The sequence below is a fragment of the Mixophyes fleayi genome, chromosome 2 (assembly GCF_038048845.1).
Source record: "Mixophyes fleayi isolate aMixFle1 chromosome 2, aMixFle1.hap1, whole genome shotgun sequence".
NCBI lineage: Eukaryota > Metazoa > Chordata > Amphibia > Anura > Limnodynastidae > Mixophyes > Mixophyes fleayi.
In genome coordinates, this window is record NC_134403.1 from 84,397,555 (window position 1) to 84,420,453 (window position 22,899).

Genomic DNA, 22,899 nt, shown 5'->3' on the forward strand with positions numbered 1-22,899 from the left:
GAGTGTATCTAACACTTATCTTTATTGCAGCTTCTCCATCTTTGGAAGCCTCTGTTTATGACTGTGACAAACCTACATTCCCGGGCCAAAATTTGCATCAAATCATTATATCAAAACTCACTAATTGTAAGTAATGTGACTGAATTAAAACCTGATGACATTGGTTTAGTGAAACACTGTGGGATCTGAGCATATACTGAGAACTACATACACCCGGCGATCTGAAGATGGAGAAGCTGCAGGAAAGATAAATGCTAGATACACTTAATAATCACAAGAGCATGAAAGATGTGCCATAAGACTGATAATTAAGATAATAACCAGCACTGGAAGAGTAGTGAATGGCCGGAATATAAGTCCTAAATTTCTGTCATTTGTGTTTTAAAACTCCAGGGAGATTGTTTGTGGTTGGGGAAAGCTTCCAAGAAATTGTCTTCAGTTGTAAAAAAAACTGGTAAGGATCCCTGGGGATTTTGAAAGCAGAGAGAAGGGTGTGCTCCATTCATATGGCCCATTCCAGGTTTTCCAGAGAGCTAGCAAGTTTCTAGCTAATCAGGAGTTGCACATGATAAGTTGCTGTTAAAAGGCTGCTAGGAAGTTCACTCTTAGTTTCTCACAGTCTGGGGAGGAGGGCTTCTGAGAGATGCTGTAACTTATTACCTGTAAGTGCTATTGTTTTGTACATGTGTTGGACATTGGTTTCTCATCTTAGAGAGGGAGTGCCTGTATATTAGTTAGATGCCAGACTGCAAGGTTTTTGTTTATGTTTTGTTTTATTTTCATGCTAGTGAATAAGTGTAGTCAAGACTATTTAAACTGAAGCACTGGACTGGTGTGAGTATAGTGCAGCTGTCTACCCAGAAGACAGTAAAACCAATGTGAGCTTATAAGGTACTCCCTCTAAAGTGAGGGAGCTAGCTTAAAGTATGCATAGAATCTTTACTGCATGATTTCAAGGTACCAACATAGTTCTGCAAAAAGTGATCAACAAAGCAGGATAAATTATAAGTTAATGACCCAATTTCCAAAATTAATTGAGTGACCAGGAGGTGATGTGAGTGACTTATGGATTTTAGAGAGGTGATGAAAAATGGGTATACCTGGATATTGTATAAACAGACTAAATTCCTTCCTTGATATCATTTCCTCCTTTAGAGCCTTCTCCTAGAAGTTTTAGGCTCTTCGAGGCATATTGAATTAGGTCCCAGGATTGTGGTAATGCATGGAGTGCGCATTACTGAAGGTAATACGGTACTGCAATAACGTGGATTTACCTTTGCACCCCACAGAGTTATTGTGGTGCTGTGGATTACCTTTGTGCTCTATTCTGGTGCATTACCGTGATCCTAGGTCCTAATTGAATATGCCCCTTATAATCTTGAGTGGGATCTGAAGCCAAGGTGGTATAAGATTTTATCATTCAATTTGTGCAGTGCCTCTCTAATATAATCAGTTCTATGCAACACACTACACTTCCTCCTTTTTCTGCACTTTTAAAAATAAGAGTGGCCTTCTTGTCATTATCTAAATGCTGTATCTCTTCACTTTTAGATTCTCTGATCTTTTTCTTTTATCCTATTGTGCCTTTATTCAGCCATAATTCCTTAACGTCACTCAAAGTGTATTTTATAGGACAATTCAATTGATCCACTCTCAAAACCAGTGAGGAAAGAAGTCTGATTTCCATCTTGAATTTTGTAAGCTGTCCCACCTCATTTGTGTTAAACATAGGGCTAGATTTACTAAACTGCGGGTTTGAAAAAGTGGGGATGTTGCCTATAGCAACCAATCAGATTCTAGCTGTCATTTTGTAGAAGGTACTAAATAAATGAAAGCTAGTATATGATTGGTTGCTATAGGCAACATCCCCACTTTTTCAAACCTGCAGCTTAGTAGATCTAGCCCATAGACTATAGCGGTGTTTAACCCTGAAGTCACATTTCCCTCTTCCCACAAAGATTCCAAATATATTAAACACTTCTGATCATCCATATCCAAAAAAAACCCCAAAACATTAAACAAATTACTTCTGTCTGCAAAGTGTCCGGGTGTATTTGCTTATCTCTACAAAAATCTGAACCCTGTTGGGATTTCTACTTGTAACATAATTTGTTCCCTTTTTTTTAAACAAATTTAATTGTGAATCACCAAGGGCTTTGATAGTGTGACAAAAACACTGGAATACGTTGTTGAACAAGTATGTTTGTCCCAGGTTTCTAACCTACATGCTTTAAAAACCTCAGGAAAATGTTATTCTGTATTTAAATGGCTTGCTAATGGCATTTAGTAAAAGGATTACCGGGGTTATGTGTGGGAAGTGAGTAAGGGTTTCATCCATTAAGCCCCATTTCAAGTCTTTTGGGCCTCCAACCTGAGGACAGGCTTATTAGCACTTGCACCTGTGTAATGGTGTTAAAAAGTAGTCAAGCTAGACATTTTCTCTGCTCTGCCTGGGGGAAGGGACTGCAGCATGTCTGTCACAAACATCCCTGCTCATACACATGTGCTTCTCATTCCCTCTGTCTCTGTTAGATCGGCACTTTCTGGCTTGGCGGTCACATGATTGTGGCTGGGAGGTGGCATATTCTGCAGTGTATATAAAGCTCACTCTCGCATGCTAAGTCAGAGCAACAGGTTTTCATACTTTTCTGCCTGTTAACCACTCATGTACCAGTCCTTGCTTGTTTTGACCTCTCTTCCTCAGATCCTGATTCTGTACTGCGCTACTGCCTGTGTACCAGATTCCAGCCTGTTAGACTTTACTTCTGCATACTGATTTTGTACCTCGCTACCGCCAGTATACCAGTCTTCAGCTAGCTGACCTGCTTTCGGATTTTCAATTCTCTCTGCTGTGTTACGCCTAGTGACTATTCAGAGGGCTGCGACCTGTGTGTTCCCGGCCGCTAAAGTCCATCCTGCCTTGCGGTGGTTCTTGTTGAAGGCCGGGTAACCCGTTGGACTCCGCGTCTCTGTTCGGCCAGTGCTAAGCCAGGCAAATGTGTATTCATCTCCCCAGGGATCTCTGCGTTCACACAACGAGACACTTGTTAGTCTATAGAAGAAATTCTGATTTCTGTTGTGAGTAAACTATATGAGCTGGAACGTCTAATGATTTTTTTTAGTTTGACAGTCAGGAAAGATTTCTATTTAGTGCCAGACAGACAAGGTGGTATATCAAATGATGTGTTTATATATTTTGATATCATAAAACACACCTAGGGGTATATTTACTAAACTGCGAGTTTGAAAAAGCAGAGATGTTGCCTATAGCAACCAATCAGATTCTAGCTGTTATTCTGTAGAATGCACTAAATAAATGAAATCTAGAATCTGGTTGCTATAGGCAACATCTCCACTTTTCCAAACCCGCAGTTTAGTAAATCTAGTCCCTAATGTCTACCTCAAATTTCTTCACTGTCTGTGTACTTTAAAACAATACATTTAGTCTTTGCGGGGGTCTGACTTTCAGGATAATAGCTGTGAAGCTCTGCACAGTACGCTGTAAATTTCTCAAGAGTAGTTGAAGATTCACATCTGCTTGGGTGATTGGTGTAGATACTAAAGTCTCTAGAGTCACATATTGTTGAATTGCCATTTCTATGGAAGCAAGTTAAGGTTGCTCAACTAACATTACATTTGGCTCCCTTGTGCATTAAGGATCTACATGATACAATAAGCCATCTCCAACATCAGCAGTATACATTGAGGGGCCAGACCTTGAAATTATTTTCCCCCAAAAGCTATTTGTCTACTCGCTAATCTCATGCTAACCCTTCTTGACAAACATCAAAATTTCTATTCAGTTTTTTTTATACATATTTTTGAATTGCTTGTTATGGACTTATTTAAGAACATCTGGTTTCAATCAGATCTCAGGTTTTTGCTGAGGAATATCATTGCTGGAGTTTGCCCTGTGGTAGCATGTTAAGCATTTCAATAAACAATTAAAAAATAATTAATTTTCTATTAGAGTAATGTGCTTGTGGCTCATGGCTTTGATTGCTTTCTAAAATATTAAAACAAATCAGTTGGCTAATCCATTTGTGGCTGGTTGGGATGGCGCTAAAGCAAGTGTTTTATGTGATTACTTATCGGATATCTTCTGAAATGAACTTGGTTACCTCTACAGATTTGTATAGATAACTACTTATAGTTCTGTAAAGAGCAATAGTTTTCTCTGACATCTTGTGGACTTAGAATGTGCATCAACTGCATTCAGAAACATTGGATCCATGAATGGACCTGCAAAATCAATATGAACTCTTTGCCATGGAGAGGAGAGCCACTCCTAAGAGTGTAATGTAGCTGGTGCAGGTGTAACTATTGACATTTTTCAGTCTTTGGAATTAATGATCAGATTATTTATTGAATCAGACCACCATGCATAACTTTTATAGAAGACCTTCATTTTCACTGGGCTGAGGTGGCATTCACAAAATCGTTCCAATGTTCTTGTACCAAACATGGTAGGCCCTACTACTCTAGGGGGTAAATTTATCAAGCTGCGATTTTGAAAATCCTATTCTAGGACGAGTTGACACTTGGCGATGAGGTAACCTGAGATTTGATATAAAATCGCAGGAGATGAGTTTTTAAAAAAAACATTAAATAAATAAATTTGCTGGTTTCAAATGTGCAGGAATTCACTGTCCCAATTTTTCCCCACTCTAGCTATAAAAATCTTCAAATATATGAAGCTGCAATTTTGCAAACCCAAAGGAATTTCAAATACAAATTGACAGACACAACACTCTTTCTAGATGCAAGATTGCCAAGCACATCACTGTTACACTGCAAGGCTATACAGCCACAGATTCCGGACGCTGTGAAAAGTTTTAAAATAGATGAATGTTTGAGGGGGGAAAAAAAAGAGAGGGATCCCCCTGTCCAAGCAAAATTAACCCTAGTGCTGCCAGCCTACTGCTGGTTGCATGAAATTCAGGGGAAAGAAATTGTGTGGGGTCCCCCCCCTCGATTTTCACGTAACCAGCACTAGACAAACCAGCTGGGGTGGTTGGCACTATAGCAGGGGGGGACACATGCCATAATGACAAACCAACCCCTGGCTGATCTGGATTCCCAAGGGAGTGTGGTCTGCAAAAAGATGCGTGGGCCACCCCTTTAGGAATAACAAGCCTAGTGCTGAAAACACGATTAAAGTGTTAAACAAAAATGGTGGCATTTTTTTTTGGGGGGGGGGGGGGGGGGGGTTTGAAACTACAAGTCCCAGTCAGGCCGTGCTGCCATTAGCAGTCTGGGCATTCTGATGATTGTAGAACTACAAGCACCAGCATATCCATAGCAGCCAGGGCATGCTGGCACTTGGAGAACCACAAATGCCAACATGCCCTGACACCCATGCATGCCTGCAACCTGTAGTTCCACAACAAAAGTTTTAAAAAAAAAGCCACAACACCCTGTTTGAAACCATAACACTTTAATAAAAATAATAAATCCCCCAATAAATACAATAAAAATAAAACCCCATATACTCACCAAGCATACTTTTTCATCTGTTGTCAGTAGCTTTTAATCCAAAAATGCTTTTAAACCATGTCCATATAAAAAATAAAGTCCATGAAGATGTCCCCAAAATATTTGTACATCCAAAAGCACATGCTTGAATAAAATCTTCTGAAATCCTGGTCACAGACCCCCATATTTGTAATTCCACGTGTCCATGCTTGATAGCAATCATCAGATCAGGAGGACCCCCCCCCCCCCCACCCCATTTGTACAGTAATGGGCAAAAGTTTTGAGAATGACAAGTGTTATTTTTCACAAAGTGTGCTGCCTCAGTCTTTATGATGACATACACTCTAGAACAGGGGTTGGCAACCTTTTTCTATCGGAGTGCCGGCTAAAATCTAGTCAAGCCCAGGTGTGCCAGTTGTGTATATGTGTATATATATGTATATGTATATATATATATATATATATTTACACACACACACTTGCCCCCCCTCTGCCCAGCACCTTTAGTGACACATGCCCCTCTCCATCACCTTTCGTCACAAATGCCCCCTCTCCAGCACATCTTCTTCTTACCTTATTCTCCACTGCACAGCATGGGAAGATATCCAGCAGCCCGCCGAGTACCATGTGATCACTGCAGTCACATGACCTGGCATCTGAAGGTACCTGAGCTGAAGGGGATTTAGCCACTACCGATCCCCCTGCACTCAATAATTTTCTATTTTTAAAAAAGTACTTTTAAAAATTTTTTTTTTTCAAAATTAGGTCTCCAGAGGGAACTCGGGCCACCATGCAGGCCCAGGCAATTTGTAGCCGTCCCCTCCCCTCTCGGAGATTATATATATATATATATATATATATTTCTCATTTTTTGAGGCTAATATATTAACAGTAAGGGACCAGCAAAAAAAAAATAAAATGTTATGCCGCACAGTAGTGCCACAGTTCACATCATACCTCATAATTGTGCCCCAAATTCATCTTATGCCACATAGTTGTGCCCCCAATTCATACTTTGCCACAATTGCCCGCAGAAACTCCTAGTATGCCACAATTGCCCCCAGAAACTCATAGTATGCCACAGTTGCCCCCAGAAACTCATAGTATGCCACAGTTGCCCCAGAAACTCATAGTATGCCACAGTTGCCCCCAGAAACTCATAGTATGCCACAGTTGCCCCCAGAAACTCATAGTATGCCACAGTTGCCCCCAGAAACTCATAGTATGCCACAGTTGCCCCCAGAAACTCATAGTATGCCACAGTTGCCCCCAGAAATTCATAGTATGCCACAGTTGCCCCCAGAAATTCATAGTATGCCACAGTTGCCCCCAGAAATTCATAGTATGCCACAGTTGCCCCAGAAACACATAGTGTGCCACAGTTGCCCCCAGAAACACATAGTGTGCCACAGTTGCCCCCAGAAACACATAGTGTGCCACAGTTGCCCCCAGAAACACATAGTGTGCCACAGTTGCCCCCAGGAACACATAGTGTGCCACAGTTGCCCCCAGGAACACATAGTGTGCCACAGTTGCCCCAGGAACACATAGTGTGCCACAGTTGCCCCCAGAAACACATAGTGTGCCACAGTTGCCCCCAGAAACACATAGTGTGCCACAGTTGCCCCCAGAAACACATAGTGTGCCACAGTTGCCCCCAATACCTTTTATGTCACAGTAATGCCCCCTTCTCTTCACACTTCAAAGTGCCTCCCAAAAATTTTGTAGATAGAGAAAAAATGCCCCAATGACTCTTATGGCCTCAGAATTGCATGAAATAAATTTTTAGGACACAAATAAATGAATAAAAAAAATATATAAGTTTATACTTGCCTCTTCCAGGCGTGATCCGGTCCGCAAAGGTGCTTGGGAGGAACTGTGCAGCCGACACTGAACTGCTGCGCTTGCGCAGCAGTTCAGTGTCGGGGAAGGAATGAGCTGTCATTGAGAACGGACGGCGTGCCAGGGCTCAGGGGGCTGCGTGCCACCCCCGGGTTGCCGACCCCTGCTTTAGAATGTCATGAAGAGTGATCAGATGAATTGCAATTAATTTCAAAGTCCCTCTTTGCCATGACAATGAACTTTTTCCCAAAAACACTTCCACTGCATTTCAGCCCTACCACAAAAAGCTGACATTAGGTCAGTGATTGAGGTGTGTTGACGAGGACCAGACTAGAGAGCACTGTAATTTTTTGATGTTTCGCTTGATGGCTGCATCAGTGGCGGATCTAAGGGGAAGAGGTCAGGGCAATCACCTCCCCCCTCGCAGCACAAGCCTATCTTTAAATTGTGTCCAAGACGCAATCAAAATGGGGGAGGGGCAGACCACCGATCAGAATAAAGGAGGGGCATAAGTATGCTAAATCACTCCACTAAAAGCAAAGTCTAGGTCAGTGTTGGCTAACCTGTGACCCACCAGATGTTTGTGAAACTACAAGTCCCAGAATGCTTTGCCAATATATAGCAGCTTATTGCTGGAAGGGTATGCTGGGACTTGTAGTTTTACAACACCTGGAGTGTCACAGGTTAGCCATCACTGGTCTATGGCCACCCCTGGACTGCATTAGTTATTGGAAGCTGTTCTACAAATAAAGATATTTTGATCAGTTTGGAAAGAATCATCTGCTTGTTGTAGAAGGGATTGTGACAATAAATCAATGTTGCCATTTTGTTCTTTTTAAATTCATAAGTGTGAGCTCCCAAGAATAAGGACCATCTTTACAAAACGTCAGCTATCATTGCAGAAATCCCTTCCAATATAGACACAAGAGAATGGTGACTTGTGACCGGTATGAACTTCTATTCATAATGGTACTGGTGGAATTTTAAAACTCCCCATAAAGGACTTAAAGTTTCAGAATCAATTTGTCCATAATTACTTTCGGTCAATGTTAAGGATAATTGATGTAACTAACTGTCTCTGACTGCCATTCAGTGATAATACTACCACTATTGTATAGGGTGAGGCATTACATGCCAACTTGATAGGTAGAGATGGGTCAAAATGTGTGAGGACTTTGTTTGATGTAATAGGCTTTGCTATCTCTTAAAGCCTTTTCACAATTTGTAGATCATTTCCATGGCTCTTCCTTCCATAAGAGCATTCAATGGGTGTAATGCTGTTGATACTTGTGGTAGAAATATTAAGATAATAACTAGTTGGTGCAAAAACCAGAACAAATTCGAAAAAGCTGATGCTGAAGACATAGATCACAATGCCCATCAGCTACTCTGAAAGTGATGCCAAACCTTACATGCAAGTAGATACAGAGAAAAAGTTAACGCCAAGCAGTGTATAATTTTTATCCACACAAGTTAATAATCCTCATAGTACATATATAGTATAAATAAAAATATGGCAGAATATTATAATCAAGAATTTGGCTTCATCTTAAATTTCAACTGTGCAGTTTGCCAACCAGAAATCCAACTGGATTTGAAAAAAACAGCAGCACAAGTAATTCATTTTTTCTCCAATTACTCACAATTTGCAAATCTTATGCATTTCTCTCCTACAAGGACTTCAGTGTCTTCGGACTTGTTGAGACCATTTTTATTAATTACATGTCCTTTCTGCTTCCTCCTATGTGAAGCAAAGGGCTTACAAGAAGCACTTCCATTGGGTTCAATTCCCAGCAATCCCTTTTACCTTCTTCCACATGTTGCCTGGGCTTCCCTGTCAATGGTCTTACTCCAGGTCGACCACATTTCTGAGATTCCCAAGGGTTCCAATCAAAGTTTGCCTTCTTAACAGCCATGTCTGGCTTTCTTAGCAAGCGCACTATCCACCCCCACTTCCTTTCATTTTGTGATACCCTGCAAATCATTGGTATATTACTGTATGCACTCATTCAGAAAATTACAATTCTCCCAGAGTGCCTTCTGGAAGTTAAATGCAAATTACATCTGCCTTTTTGGGATGGGCAAGCTGCAATGAAGGAAATAGAAGGTTCCTGGAGATCCTTGGGGGGAGAAGCCAAAAACAAACTGGCTAGTGTGAGAAGTGGTGTGGGTGTGACTGCTAACTGAGCTAATATAGGATTTTCCCACAAAGAGCCACTGAAAGCTATGGCTAAATTGTTCTGAGGGATGTTTGCAGCCAGCCCAAAAAGAAGCACCTTTGCAGTGTAGGAAAAGGCCTAACTTGCCACTGCCCATGAGATGTCAGCAGGACTCGCATGAAGACATACGTTTCTTTTGCTTTGCTATGTTCAAGTTATTTAAATGAGGTATCAAACTGTTCTTAAAACTGGGACTCAGATATTGCTATTGAGAGGTGTTATAGCACTGTCTAAAGGAAGAGTTTGTTCAGGCAAATCTGCAAGCTGACTGTTTCATAGTGAGAAATCATTTACCACAAGAGTTTGTCTATATTGCATCAGAAGTTTGATTCTAATGTGAAACTGCTTAAAATGGTTGCTGATGAGAGAATTGTAAATTGTTTAATCCTACAGTTGTTGGGAGGTAGATGCTTACTTCATTAGACAGACTCCTAAGTAGACACCGTCCTTTACACTGGAAATCGCATATTGTTCAGAACTGCTGTTTACGGAGCTCAGGAGTCAAGCATGTGTCAAGTTGATTAATGAATTCACCTTCTACAAGTATATAAACTTCATGTGTCAGCTGAAACTTTGCTTAAACCTGTGGATTACAATTTACCCACTTGGGTTCTGTATATCATAAAGTGAACTAGAAATAATCTAATCTGAACAAGCTGGATTAATCCTTGTTTCATCTCATACCGAATATACTTCTCAGGTAATCTAAACCAATCAAAAGTATTGATTGGTTTAGATTAACTGCTGCCGCAGCATTTAGTGTAATGGTCTAACTCATAGCAACCGGTTGTCTCCTAAAGTATATATCCAGTGAAATCAATTTCACTGAAACACAGTGCCTAAATTTAAAGTGGGATATATTTTATTCAGTGACCTATGCGTTGTATTTATTTGTTTGCATCTTGTTGAACCAAGATTCCTAAAATGTTTGTTCTGTGACATGTTGAATAACATTGCATGTTGATGGTATCATGGTATTACTTCCCTACACTACTGCTACTTATCTACTGTGGTAAAGCCTTATGCCACAAGCAAGGAGAACAAACCCACGACTTTATGCAGTTTTAGCCCTGTTTTTTGTTTTATTCCAACACTACTGAGGGGACCTTCGCCTCTCTAACATACGGGCCTGTAAAATTGTTCCTTACACTAATTCTGGGGTGCCAACCATCTGCCCCGTTACAACTTCACCTTCAATATTTTAATAGACTGCCAAGCAACTCGAATTTTTCTTAACCATTCACAGCCAAACAATGACAATCTGCCATTTTGCAATGCATACAGTTATAAGTTTACATTTTTTTTGTAGTTCACATTTTCCATAAAGAAGATTTTTTTATTCTGCAAATTTCTAATCATTTTTTTTTTTTTTTTTGCTGTAATAACAAAGGGCGGACTGTGTTTAGTTCCATATTTAGCTTAAATCTCGCCACTACAGGGATAATCCACATCACTTGGTTGTCTGGATCTGTTATGTGTTGCAATTCAAGACCGGATAAATTGTTTTCTCCTTACTGTCAGTTCAGTCGGACTCATTTTCTGTCGCTTTGTATGTGTAAGCTTTATTTTATTCATGGTCAGTATGTTGTTTAATTACCTTATTATATATTCTTCACCACCATGCATGCTCTTTCAGTATGTCCTTATGACATTTCCTGCATTATTTAAATCAACAATGATTGGCATCATGTAAGACATTTTGTGAGTCATACATTGAAGCATCTTTTGCTGCTGTCACCATTGAAATTTCCTCTTCTCCCCCATTACACTTAGTGGCAAAAAGAAACTGTTGGTCCCACTACACTACATGTGTGGCCTAATCTACTGTAGTACCAACAAAGCCTGACACCATGCCAATATATCACAATCTTTTTACGAACTCTGGGATCTGCTACATTCACTATACACTTGAATAATGGTCAACTCTATACTTGCCTACTTTCCTGGAATTTCCAGGAGGCTCCCAAATTTCAGGGAGTCCTCCCGGAAGAGTAGGCATCATCCTGGAGATGATGGAGGCAGGGCTTAGTTTTGCAACATTAAGCCCCACCCTGCTTTTAAATGCTGTGAATGTTGGCATTTCCTAGCAGGGGGCGGGGCACCGTGTCCCAGAACAGGTTGTGGGGTGCATGTGCAGTGGCCAATAAATTACCTGCTGTGGGGATATTGCCTGGCCCCATCTGATTGACCACCAGTAGTATATAAGGCCCCTGCCTCCCTACCGGTTATTTCTGACCATTCCTTACCTGCTGTAGGTTTACCTGTTAAACCCTCTGTGCTCTATTGACCGACATCTGTTGTGACCTCTGCTTGTTTCTAGACACTGCTTCTTGTTAATAGCCCCTGACTTGATTGTATATTGGATTCTCTTTGCCTGCAACCTGCCCTGACCTCTGGCCTTCCTCTGATTGCTCTGCTTGTTTTGGATCCACAACCCTTGGACTGTTCCTGGATTTGTCTCTGTTACTCATCCTTCCACCTGCTCTAAAGTGTCCAAACATAAGCTCATACTAACTAAGAGTGAAGTCCTGGGGGCATCTGAGTATCGGTGAGCAATACTCACTGTACAGGGAAGGCGGCCGCTAGAGGTAAAAACTTCTATCACTAGTTCCAGGAGTTCATGTTTGAGACGCTAGCCTAACACTTTTGAATGATTTCCACAGTGTAAGGTTTATTCTCTGGTGATCACACATTTTTTTTAGGCATGTTTTTTCCATATTTGATATCCTGGGTGTAAATGCATTAACTTGCCATTTTTCCAAATTGCTGCTATTCAGCGAGTTTGCAGTGAAACTTTAAAATTTGTGTACACAGCATATAGAACCATGCTACTTAACCTTCTATTATTATTTATACACTTCATCATTTTAAGAGGGGCAGAGTGATTCACAATTATTGGCTACCATCCTTAACTAGGTTAAATAACCACTGAAACCTATGAATTCCTTACCGCTGTTCCCCTACTGAAATGATGCAAACAGTCTCTTTTGAACAATGTGTTATTCTTTCTAATGCAGCAGTCCCATCTGTTAATCCAAACCGTTCCTCATTGCGTTTTTAATTTTATTGTGTTAGTCTCTGGTGTGGTTCTTAATCATATGGTCAGGTATAAAATTCCAAGAAGGACTCTGAGTTCTTCTTTCCTAACAGACAAAAACTTTGCATTGTTCAACATTACTTGTGGATCATTGGTACCAACATATACAACAACACTTTCTTCAACCTTGACGTACCACTTCAATGGTCTTCACCATCCGACACCTATATAATCTCTTAACATTAGCTCCTGCCAGGCACCATCCCTCATTATTTCCTTCTTGACAAACTCCCAGAACAATACTTCTTGCTATAGAATCCTCTAAGAAACTTTCTACATTCAATGTATTTTTTGGGGGGACATCACTTTTCCAGAACCATCAGCATCCTGGTGGCTCACACAACCCGACACCGCAGCCATAACTTCAGAATAACTTTTCTGCTTAGTGAAAACAGAAAATAAATTAAGGGACAACTACTGGGGCATATGTTTGATATAGTAGTAACTCTTTCAGATCCTCCAGGTGTACAAACTGTTCTACTAGTGTTAGGCTGCTGGTCTGATCACCAACCCACAGAACTAGATGACGGAGATCTTTGCCTGTAGCAGCCGCCTTACCCGTAGAGCTTGACGCGCTCACCGGTACTCGGATGACCCCAGGACTTAGCTCCAAGTGTGGGTTGGTAATGCAGGACCACAGCGGTGGGCCAGGAGACTGGTAGAAGGCAGCGGGTAGTCAAAATGATAGCCAAGGTCAAGGGTCACAGGCAAGCAGGGTAATCAATAAACACGCCAGAGGTCGGGGTCACAGGCACGGTAGCAAAGTCCAAGGTACAGGCAAGAAGTGTCAGAATCACGAGTAAAACAGGCAGGGTCCAATAATCCAAGCGGGGGGGGGGGGGGGGGGGTTCATACACAGAAGATCAAACAGGGTATCCACAGGACAAGGCAAAGAATCAGGAGCAGGTCAGCAGACTTGGTCAGACACGCTATAACCGGCAGTGAGACTCAGACCTCGCTGCCTTAAATACTGCTGATAGCCAATTGGAGCCTAGCTCTGAAATCATCCACAGCTCCCTGTTAATTGCTTGTCAAATGAGATTAATCAGCCCACAGGCGGACCTATCACTCATGCGCCCGGCTATTCAGCCAGCCGGAGCACCTACAGACTGTTTTCGGCGTCCGGCCGGAAGTGATGTCCCAGTCATCATAGCGACAGCCGGGACGCCAGAAGAAGGTAATAGGTGTTGCCGCGGTGCCCACGGCTGCCGCGACTGTCTATCAACTAGGCTGTTTCTAGGGCAGTGGTAGTAATTTAGGGGGAGACTGGGACATATAAATTGCTACCATAATTGACTGTAATGTCGGAATTGCACTGTGCAATTGTGAGAACTGCATACAGATTGGACTCTACTTATATCCCCATAAAGTTGCATGATATACAAATGCCAAAATGTCATTGAGGTGCAAAAATCTAGACATGATTTCAACAATATTGCAGACTAGTTATGTTTTTATCATGACTGACTTCAGTCCTGTTGCAGTTCCGTTTCAGTTGATTTACAAAAGACTGTATATCCCTGGCTTCTGAAAGATGGAGAAGCTACAGTAAAGGTAAATGTAAAATACATTTTATTATGCACAGAATCGAACTTGAACAGTCCACCTAATATTGAAATAATAAAGCTATCCATACAATGAATTTCCCATACATTCATCACACTTAGTCATGAAGCTCAAAAAACTTCACTCCCTCCCTCCAAAAAGAAAAATTGCCCTTGAATTGCAGAGAGTTCATCAGAAAATGAACTTACATTATTCTTGACCTGAAAACTTGGGTTGAGGAAGTCATTGGGAGCCCTTTGGCTTTTCACCAAACCATACCTTACGGTGTTGCAACAAAGGAGATTATAAATCCACAAAATGCCTTCCCATAAAGGAAGATTTTCTGAAAATATATTCTAGAATTTTATGTAATAAGTGTGTATTAAAAACATCAAACAAATAATTTCTAGTCTCTTCTTCTGGATACTGCAGGAAAAAAATGCTCTTTATGGAATTATGATTTGTTATGCAACAAGATCTGGAAAAAACAGGCAGTACATTTTTGTATTTTGAGTTTCATGCAATATACACATTGATGACCAAATGAGAAGTTTCCTTTAGAACCCTTTCTGTAAAGGAAAAAAATCTTGTCCACTAAGCAACCTATGAAGAATGTCTGTTAATGTTACTTTTAAAATGTTGATATTCAGCTAGACACTAATGAAAGACATCTTGGATGAAAATTCTTCATCCTATTCAGCGGTCAAAAGTACAAGTGTCTTGGTACTGAGATGATCTGTCTCATTAGTTGCCTCCTTTCCACTGAAAAGTCCACATTCTCTGAAACTCACGAAGAGGCACAAGCACCATTGAAATTCCTTACTAGAGGGCAAATGACAGCAGTGGGCTCAAATTACTACAGAAGTCACCCTGAAAATGACATCTGCACAGCCATTAACCAGACTGATGCATATTGCTACAATATTTCTGGCCAAAAGAGAAATTGTCTTGAAAAACCTATGTCCTCAATAGCAAACAGTAATACATATGGTGAATACTATCAAAACCCTTAATTATTCCAAGGATAACATATGTATTAATCAATGTATTAGGTCTGAATTGTTTCAGGATTTCTTGTAAACTCATTTAGGGTACTGAGAAATTCTACCACAAGTGAGTATATAAAAATATTTTACACTTTGGTCAATAAACCTTCAGACCTTAACAACTCTTTAGATAATGTAATGTCATCAATCTTTTCAGTTCATCAAGTAAAATATCCAAGACTTTCTAAATGGGGGTATCTCCAAAAATGCAGAGATCATATGACTTCCACATGGGCCCAGTAGCTTAAGAGCTCTGTTCACAGAGAAAACCATGTGCCTGTAAGGGCCCACTAAGTCTTAATTTTATTCATGTATATAGTAAATTGCTTAATCTGTGCCTAATTGGAAATCAAGTCTTAAAGTGCAAGATATTGTTTTGGGAAGGTGCATATCTGAGCAGTACATCTTTAGGCTGGAGTGTAATGGGTTGTGGGGGGCCCCCTTACAATTTTGCTGTGGGGTCATCTCTAGTTTTCTTTTTGATCATTTCCCACCACTCTGACTCAATGCTGCAAAAAAAAGCCTGAGAGAAATCCGTGTTCATAACATAACATAACAAGAACTTTTGAACTCTGTTAGAATTCCATTTTACCACCACTGTTAGTATGGTATTCCGTGAATACAACACCCTTTCCGCGAAGAAGGGCTTCCTTGTATTTCCCTTGAGCCAAATTATCAAACCCTTTCAAAGCATGAACTCTTGTTTTAGCATTTCCCCTCTTATACATGTTTCCTTTTGACTGTTGCAATCTTCAATATATGCGATTTTTCATTGCGCTTTCAACCTGTATATGCAAACTTGTTTAGAAATGGGCTGCCTATACTTGATAGTCCATTATTGTTCTACATTTAGAACTTGCTCACATACTCCGGAGAACAGTATGTGTAGCTAGGACAGAAGACTAGAAGAATAGTGTATGTATGTAAGGTATGTTTTATGATCATTTCAGAATGTATTTATAGTGGGACACATTTCAGAATGGTATTTTCTAAATACACATATGTAAGAGTAAGGATTATGTCACACGCATATTTAAGTGTCATGTGGCTTCACTCTAAATATTGGTCACAGTAGAAACATTATCTAAAACATCTGTATAGCTAGAGTATTTGAAAATGTATTTGGGAAGGTTGTTCATAATTATCAGAAAACATAGGAGCATTTCCTGGGCTCTAAATATAAGAATATGTTGAAATTTACAATTTACTTAGCGTATCAATTGAGCATGTACAACCTACATTCCTTACAGCCTGACTGTTCTATATGGACATATAGAAGTATGACACGGAGAAGAATGACCATACACAGAAAAGCACATGGGGGTTACAACAGAAAAAGGGAATGGGTTGTTTAAAACATGAAAATGAAATGTTGCCGTACCACTTCTACTATTGCAAAATTACTTGCATTGGCTTTTCCTTGTATGGCATCTAAGGTGAGCCTTTTCCAAATTAATAATAATTGTTCTGTCAATGCTCCTCCTCCAATGGAAACTTCAGTGAAGAGGAGCATCCGCAACACTATTGCTTCTTCCAATCAGGCAAGTGGTAGCAGGAGAACGGATTGTTGTGCTGGACTGTTACAACTTTGAGGGGACCCAACAGATCAGGTTAATGCCAAAGTGATCTCCACACAAAACTATTTTGTATTCGTTTTTGAAATTCATCTTTGACACCATTTCTATGATAACTAGATTAACTAGATGAAGAGTTGGAAGTAAACAGATAAAATACAATATGAATTAAAAAAAACTAAATAGGATGTGAAATCCTGCAGCATAAGGAAACCATCGGTAAGGCAGGATGTTTTGTTTCTGCTGTGACATAAGGATATAAATTTTACAATTGACTTGAAACTAGCAGTTTTGTTGCTTCATCCCTTTGTATTTCTGGATTCATTAGAATTAAAGTTGGCGTGCTGGGCAAAGTCTTCCCTTGTTTTCCATTTGTACATTTCCTGCTAATACAAAAGATCTTTGTCTTCTTAAAAGCAGTTATGCACCTTTGCCAACCAGTCTGTGATCAGAATTACAATCCTATTCATCCTTGATATCCAAGACACATCTGGAAGCTCCCAAGCCCAGACTGACACAATTAGAGAACAGTACATCCCCATACAGGAATGGGAGGCCTTGTGTGTTTCTTTTTTTTTTCTCCAAATAATACAGATCAGGCAGATGTTGGAACTCTCAGTACGGCTGTTACAGGTAAAAAGATATATAACATTTTGGGGAGTAACTTCAGCAATGGAAGATATTAACAAAACTGGGCAATATGGCATTAATGTAATCTTTATACTGTGGGATAAAAATGACCAAAGCCACATTATTCTGCAAGAGAAGTCCAGTCAAACAGTTGACTGTTTAACAAATTTATAACATTACATGAGCAAAAAGTCCCTTTCTTACCAAGTCTATTTCTAATTCATTTTAAATATGCATTTTGTAAGCAAATCTCGACAGCCAATGATGCACAAAATGTTAGATGGCAAGTTTCTAAAAGTTGCTGGAGAATAACTATTAAAGCACTGTTTAGAATATAACATAAAATGAACAAATCCTATGGACAAATACAATAACATGGAATTGCAGTTGAATTTACATTTAATGTGATAAATAGCATGAATAAATCATAATTTATATATCTTAATATTCATTTATAGAACTAGTTATATAAATATTAAAATGTTGTTATATGCATGATATCGGATAATACATTCTAATTACATAATGTTAATATAGCTGTTTATAGTATGTGCATCTTAATATAGCTGTTTATAGTATGTGCAAGTTAAATATCTGGATTATTGTCTCAAAAATAATTGCAATTTGTGTACCAGAACAAGTGGGCTTGTAGATGCAGAATTACATTTATTGTTTGAGAAGAGCCAACATCTTGTAGTTTAATGATTGTAAAGAATTGTCTAATTCATTAATGCATAGTTTATATTATTGCAAACAATTGTACACTACATTTCAAATTCATTAGTTCTAATTGGCAAAACATTTGACATTTTTTAATGACCTTCCTCAAAAAAATGTCTGAGGGCCCCTGAACCCCAGACAAGCTATATTCGCTGGCAATTTACTGCTAAGATTTTTTATTTATTATTATTATTAATAAATAACCTGCTCATGTTGTACCTGTCTTCTCTGCTATGTCATTCAGATGTATTTTGTAACCAACTACTTGCACTTCTTTTTTTATTTTATGTTACCACCCCATGTAGTAATTTTTGTCTAAATAATGTGACCTAATGATAAATTGTATAGTAGCTAAATTTAAAAGTAGTTCTGGATATATTTTTTAGTTAAATTTGACACGGGAGGCTCAATTAACCAACTGTCCCAATTTGAGGGAACTGATCCACGATTTTACTGATCATGACTTTTGTCTTGATCCCAGGACAGTTGGAGAATATGTCCCACAAATGGCAGAAGGGCCATGGTTTTGAGAGGGTGATTTAAGGGGAGGGGTAGGGATTTGGGAGCAGACCAGCACTGGGTATGTCCTAGGAGATGTGAGAAACCCAAGTGATGTTGTCACTCCCTCATAAAATGAAAAGAACACCAGCACCAAGCCTAAAGTAAATCATAGGCTGCAAAGAGAGCGATCTTGGTGTCTGCCATCAGTAGTAATAAGCTGTTGTGAGATCTGCTTCCTAAAGGTCCATACCACAGTGGAATAATTAGGCAGCTGACATGCTGCAAACTCCCATCAGTGGAACTTCCAAAGTAAGTGCATGTAATCACAATTAAGAAGAGCAAAATCTATCAAATCCTTCACAATCCAGCAATAAAATAAAACCTAAATATACCAGTGTGACAGTGATATTTCCTTAGCATGACAATGCGCACACAGTCCCAATTTGAAATCTCCAAAAGTTGGGAGGCATGAATTAAGGTCTCCTAAAGTATATACAATGCAGGCATGTGTGTAGAACTTTTACAATGTGTATATGTATACTTGCCTACCTTTTGGAACCTCTGCCCTTGGATCTCCTGGAGGGGAATTCCAAGAGACTGCATTGTAGATTTTTGCCTTTAAAAAAAAAAAAAATGTGATGAAACCTGTTTGTAATTCTAAGAGTAGCCAGATGATGTACTTATATTTTCTAGCACAACCATGTGAGAGAGGTACTGCAAAGGTTACTATACAATCAATTATATGCCAAAATGTAGAAGTGTTGCTTTAATTAGTACGGTGTGAGCTTCCTGGGACCTATTATCTCCACAAAGGGCATAAGAATGCAACAGGAGAAGCTCTCCGTTGTGCTCAATTGGCTGGTACCCAGAGGGATCAAGGAACAGAGATTCATGGGATTTGGAAACTACTATAGATGTTTAGATTAAAACTTTCCAAGAGTAGTTAGACGTATCACAGCCTTGACCAAACAAGATACTCCCAAGGACATATGGACTCCCTAGACACATGCTTTTGACACCTTAAAAAAACCTTGTTATCTCTGCACCCGTACTCTGGTATCCCAACCCCAGATGGACATGTACCCTTGGAGGGAATGCATTAGAGTGGGGGCGGGAGCCATGCTCTCCCAGACTGATGGCAAGGATGTCCTCTACCCCTGCTGCTTCTTTTTTAAAAGGTTCAACTCTACCAAGGTCAACTTGATGTGTGGAAACTAATTGAGTGGAGACACCTTCTAGAAAGGGGCAGATTCTATATCTCTATTCTCACCAACCGCAAGAACCTGCAGTATATTCTGGGGATCAAGAGGATGAACTCTCGACAGGTGCGATGGGAGATTTTCTTAACCCTCTTTGACTTCATTATATCGCATTAGGCCTGGGTCCAGGAACATCAATGTCTGCACTCTCCTGGTAGTTCTCTCCCGAATGGTCTATCATGGAAATCCATACCATTATCCCTCCAGATTTGATTCTGGGAGCAGCCTTTTGTTTGGAGTTACTTGAGAGGATCCAAGTTGCAACAGCAGCTCTCACCAAGGTGCCCAATGGACTGGAAGTAAATATGTCTGTTTTACTTAGCTGCCAGCTGCAGTGGGGACACGACTCATGATTGGCAGGGCATTCTGGTATCAGGAAGACTATGGACTTGGCCCTCTGAGAATTCTGGGGGCCCACTGACTGTTGAAGCCCCTGTCTATTCCGCAGAGGCCATGGACCCATGTGTCCATGTGGACTTCATCACCGACCTCCCAACCAGGGAAACCCAATCAAAGCCTTCACCCAGTATTGGAGGTAGATAATTTTTCCTGGGTCCCAGGTTACACTTTAGAAACAGATGCAATACCTACAAAAATGTTTTGAAGTGGCATTGGATTGTGGGCTACTGGATACTCTACCACGGCAAGATCATTGCTGTTGTGTGAATACTGAAAGGCTCCTACTGCAACAGCTACTCCCACAACCCAGGGAAGTGGATGCCAAGAGAGGTTATAAAGTGGGACTCCCCATCCAGTTCCCCAGGAGGAACTATCCAACCTGTTCCCTTTTTAAATTATTGGAAGTCAGCTGTCAGGGTACTCTACAGACAGCGTTCCAAGGGAGTTCATCTAGGACTAAGGAACATACTCCTCTTTGGTTGTTTGGATAAAGAGGAGATGGCATGTGAGTATTGGTACAATATAGCAACATCTTCTCATAACCCAGAAGTGGTGCAAGTACACGAGACTGTAATAAGATTGGGTAACATATCAATTTCAAATTCCAGCTCCGATTCTGTTGTGAGTGTTTTGGACTCTGATGTAAGACAAGGTACCCTTCTCATTTTCAACACTACGTAATGTTCAGCTGGGTCATATAAAAAAAGAGATAACTGAGGATAACCTTGGTCAATATGTGGCTTCAGAAAAGTTCAGATAACAGACTGCATCAGAGGTTGAGAGTGATGACCAGGTAATGAAACCAAGAAATGGTTCTGTTAATGCCCTTTTACCACATTATGGGATAGCTGTATTAAACTGCGACTTCTGCCAATCGCCTCTATGCAGTGCCTTTGACAGCTAAATTTATAACTGCAATAGTTCATGTGCACACAGTTGGCATACATCAAAGGTTCTTGCAATTCTTCCTTTCGGTCATCGCAATATCCAGGGACTCTCCTCAATTCCTGCACACCATCCCCTACACCAGGGACCCACAACTTATAGCCACATTGCCACCACAAAGCGAGCCCCTGTGTACTTTAAACAGGGGCTCTCCTAATGATCCCAAAAATTCAGGGAACTTCCTTACTATAATGATGCTGGCAACTGATAGTGTTAAATGCTTTCTGGGTGTAAAACATTTCAGACATTATGTCTTTCACGTGGCACTTACATCTGAGGATTTTTCTGGAATATTTCCCTCACTCCTCGTGACTCTTCCATCACACACATTTTGTTGCTTACACTAGCTGTCTCCATTTGATAAGGGGTTCCTTCCCCTAACTGGTGCCCTTTTTCTGGGGTACTCCTGAAGTTGCAGATCCCCCTGCTGGCTCTGCTTCAATGGCCTTACAAATTCTATGGGATCTCAAATTCCCTGGCTGCTGGTGTTGGTAAATTTCCTCTAACTTGGCGTCACTCCCTTTAATGCCTCTTCAACTTAATTGTCTCTTAGTAAATAAAAGCAGCCTCGCGGCAGCTACCGCGTGCCCCTTTTTACAGACATATTTATAGTAAAATTAACTGGTGCCACTTTGCATAGGCCACAATCCACCCTGCTGCCTTTCCAGGTCCGGGCACATATTTCTCAGACACGGGAAAGCAGAATTTTTTAAAGACTGTAGTCCCCATCTGAGTTGACCAACCAATCGTGTTAGGCACTTCTATACTGTGATGATGGCCATGCCCCCTCATGGGGAAGTGGCTGTCTGCATCAACGCACATTTTCTCTAGTGAGGCTGGTGATCCACCTCTGAACTGCCTTTCCGGTGACCTTGCCTGACATCACCATGAGTGCACATTACCCACTAACGCCTGATATTTACAACTGCTCTTGGATTAAGTCAACCACTGTTCATGCACCTGTACTGCTTGTCAAATTCTTGAGCCTGAATCCTTGCAAGCTTAGAGGGTTACATCCAAGGTCTACTCCTAAAAGGGGGAGCACTTAGGATTCAACAGTAGCTGCAGATGACAGCTGTCAGAAAAAAACTGTTCAAAATGACTGCTACAAATACCTTTTTCTCAATTCCTGTAATCAGCACTCTAAGAAAAGCAGTCTAGCTAGTCGCCTCACCTGAACTACGGTACAGCTTTCTTGACTTTGACTTGACCTTTTCACTGAAGGGCTGATGGCAATCAGAACATTTCTCACCTGTAGCCTTTCTAAATCCCTCAGTTATACCAAATCTTTTTGGAGGAACAAAGTTTTTTGTTTTGGCTCTTTGCTTGTGCTTTGAAGACTACTGTTAATTTCATGGTGCTGCAGACTTTTGTCAAGAAGTGCCTCCTCTTTACAATACTATCTTAAAACACAGGCCAGATCTGGACAGTTAATATAGCTAAGACAGCAAGGGCTATATTTACTAACTGCAGGCTTGAAAAAGTGGAGATGTTGCCTATAGCAGCCAATCAGATTCTAGCTGTAATTTTGTAGAATGTACTAAATAAATGATAACAAAAATCTGATTGCTATAGGCAACATCTCCACTTTGTCAAACTCGTAGTTTAGGAGATCTAGCCCCCAACTCTTTTATAAAGAGTGTGAAA

General features: G+C 40.4%; 1 protein-coding gene across 1 annotated transcript in view; it reads left to right on the plus strand.

The window, feature by feature from the left end:
* The first annotated feature begins 618 nt into the window (after nucleotides 1-618).
* LOC142141206 (retinol dehydrogenase 16-like) overlaps nucleotides 619-22,899 on the plus strand; it is a 35,387-nt gene continuing 13,106 nt past the window's right edge. The window contains exon 1 of the mRNA XM_075199425.1: nucleotides 619-662. The gene's annotated coding sequence lies outside the window, so the exon portion shown is untranslated. The remainder of the gene's footprint in view (nucleotides 663-22,899) is intronic.